Raw genomic sequence first — 3358 nt, 5'->3', positions numbered from 1 at the left:
CAATACTAAACTACTGCATGTTTCCATCAATACTTCAACCACCTAAACACATAATTGTACTTATTCCTTAAATTGGACACCCTTTATAAAAAAAAAACCCAAATGTCTCACAATGTATCATGTCAATATTAATATCCTAAAATAAGAAAGCATTGCATGTGATATAACAGAGAAAAAAAATTAACAAAAAAAGGTCATTAGGCATGTTTCGTTTGCTAAATACTTTATTAAAAGACAGTTTCCTATTTACGTTTATATGATTCACAGAAGTTTGTAATTTTTTGCACGATGTGCGTCCTGCACCACCCAAACGATCTGGGGCGTATCGGAGCCATTTCTGCACTGCTTGTGCAAAGACAAACTCGGACATAGAGTTTGCCCCTAACTGCTGCGTCAGGCTCCAATCAAGGCAAAGCGTCTCACCTATAGACACATTTTAAGAGATGGAATTAGCGTGTCTCATGTCTTAAATGTGTATGCAAGTGCTTGTGTGTTTAATCAACAGGCCGTTGTTATGTATTTAAATCACATCTGACAGCTATTACACTTTATAGTTACAAAGTGTACATAACCTTTATATACTTACCATTGCCTTATTTGCCTCTTGTGATTGAAGAGCTGGCTCTGCATTGTTTAGCTCCTCAATGTTGTGCAAGGGCAAATCCAGAGGCAGTACCCCAGCATCTACCGATTCATTGCAGCCGGTATTGCGGATGGCTCTGACCTCCTCACGGAGTTCGTTAACAGCTCTCGTCAGGTCTGACAGAAAAAGATAATTTTTTTTTTAAGTATTTAAGAATACAGACAACTTATCAAAAGTTTCCTTGTGTCACACACAGATATGCACAAAGACACTAGACAGTATTTTATTACCTGGTATTTTCACTCGAGGGGCCTGGGGAAACCAGTTTTTTGTGGGCTGCTCATCCTCTGAGTCACTATATGTGTACAGGGGATTTGGTCTAAAGAAAAAAAGTTGAAAACGGTCATAAGTAATTACAAATGTGCTTTTGAAATATTTTTTCCTAAAGTTACAGTTTGATTTATAACAACACACACAGGAAATGGAGATGTGCAAGAAGGTACAGTATACAAGGAATTTTTGAAGTGCACAAGTGTACACGGCTTTGCATTTATAAAAAGTTTACAAGCTTCCACTTTTTGGACTATATTATGTGGTGATATTGCAGTATGCAAGCACCACAGATAGGTATAAAAGACAAGATCATAAATTCTTAGCAATCAAAGATATGTTTGTGAAATAAAAAAAGTTTTACTTGTGCTTTCTTTTATGACTGGTCTGAGTTTCAGCTTCGGACTGAAGGTCAGACGTATCACAGTGTTCACTTAGATATTTCTGAAGACTGCGTTCTGCTTCGTGAAATGTGTCTGGAAGTACAAACACAATGTATGGCCAGACATAAATTAGGACACGAAAAACTTGTTATTGTTACATTTATACAACACCAATCCAGATGATACCCACCATGGCTTATTAGAAGTCGGACTGGTGCATAGGTGAGCCATGTTGCACCAGGATGAACTCTCCTCTTTACTGCGTCGTGGATCCTGAATGTGTCTCACGGAGGATATGGAGGCCATGACAATTTCTCCCCATTTATCCATGATCTAGGGACTATTTCTGTACCACCAGTGCTAAACTGCACAATGCACCAGTCTTTCATTTTTATCTTTTTTAAAATTTGGAGTCCTTTTTTGCCCTGTCTAGGATAAACAGGAAACAGATAATTACAATATATTTCATAGTCACTACAAAACTTGATCTATTGATTGAACTAAATAATAAATAGCTTAAAATGTATATAGGCAACAATTACAAGCAAACCCGTATATGTAAGCATTTAAACACTGAAGATAATAAAATTAACAGTATTTTGTCTAAGTCTGCCATTGTAGGAATTCATGGCACCGAGACAAAAACTTGGCGCACAGTGTGGCGTCAAAATAGGCGCACACCTTTGACGCTGCGTTTCCTCCGTCTTCCTCGTCCACACGTAAATGCTAAACGCAGTTTACGTGTGGACAAAAGGTGCAAACGCAAGTTAGGTGAGCGTGCAGCGTAAAGTTTGAATTGAGTGCGAATCGAAGCGGGTGCTCACCAATCATTAAAAGTAACAAAGTCATTGAACACATTTATACAGTTACCTTTACGTTTATCAATCATATATCACAGATTTACAATTGTTTGTAGTACTATGCTAAAAAGCAACTACAGAGCGAAAGTCTGGGTCAAGCGCCGAGGTGACGGCAAGAACAAAGGAACCCTCGAAGCGTTAAAGCTAGCTTTGTAAGGGAATATAACGGAAAAGTATGAAACGAAAATGTTTTCTTTGTTGATAGACTTTGTTTGCAATGCAATTTATTTGTTGCCGGATTGTAAGATGAAAGTAGACACAATTTCGGGCTCCCACATTTTATCCGAAACTTTACATTAACAAGTTTGTTTTTGTTTTTTTACTGTTATTCAAATGCAACCGTGGAAATAACGAATAGAACAAAAGTCATTCATTCTTACCTTATACTAATCGTGGTGCAGGCCAGTGCAGTGCATGAACTGACGCCTTCTCCGGTCAATTCTGCTGAGAGTAAATCTAATGTCCCGCTCTACTGTACAAGACAATGGTTACCTGGAGGGATGTACCAATGTGATAGGGGTGCTGCGGAATAGTCCAAGTGGTAGCAGCTTTAATTTCCCGCTCAACCATAAATCGATGGTTTTTCAACGTGATTGTTGTCACCTTGTCAACTATAAATAGATCAACAATCAACGATGACAGAACAACAGTGAATCAATGTTAATTCAATGTCAGTGTCAGGTTTCATCAGTAATTCAATGTTGTTTCAACATTGGTTTTGTGTTGACATTTCAATCCTGACGATTCTGATGGTTCAGATGGAAAATCAACATCTATTCAATGTCTCCTTGCTATCTGGGTAGAATCCCATTATACCGGCATAATTTACTAAATATTGCCAATACAACCAAAGAGAGCTATATTTTAGGCATAGATTTAGAAATAAGCAAAATTTCATGAAATTTTCACTATATGTAGAAGAGCTCAAAGGTCCAAAATAATGTAATATTTAGTATCCCCATATATCATTCCTTATTTGTTGTCAATTCAATGTCAGTAACAAACATAGCTCTATATAGCATTATATAATGTTACTAACACTTCAGAAGTGAGTTGACGATGGGCACTGGTTTAGGTCACTGTGTTTAAAGAAAATTGTGAATTCATGATATCGCAACACACTAAGGCAGGTGACTGTAAGCAGATAATATCTCAACATGCTTATTTCGCAATATTCAAGTAGTGTCATGCTTTAAAAATGG

General features: G+C 37.3%; 1 long non-coding RNA gene across 1 annotated transcript; it reads right to left on the bottom strand.

The window, feature by feature from the left end:
- Positions 1-914: 914 nt before the first annotated feature.
- On the bottom strand, positions 915-1664 carry LOC146614926 (uncharacterized). The gene is made up of 3 exons (XR_014906988.1): positions 1487-1664; positions 1278-1389; positions 915-962 (listed from the first exon to the last, which is right to left on the bottom strand). It is a non-coding gene; the product is annotated as an uncharacterized LOC146614926 (long non-coding RNA).
- Between the last annotated feature and the right edge of the window lie 1694 nt (positions 1665-3358).

The sequence above is a fragment of the Diplotaxodon limnothrissa genome, linkage group LG17, assembly GCF_057381915.1.
Source record: "Diplotaxodon limnothrissa isolate DT_005_m linkage group LG17, D_limnothrissa_male_GT1.1, whole genome shotgun sequence".
NCBI lineage: Eukaryota > Metazoa > Chordata > Actinopteri > Cichliformes > Cichlidae > Diplotaxodon > Diplotaxodon limnothrissa.
The sequence above is the reverse complement of the archived record's forward strand: the minus strand, read 5'-3'. Positions and strand labels throughout refer to the sequence as shown.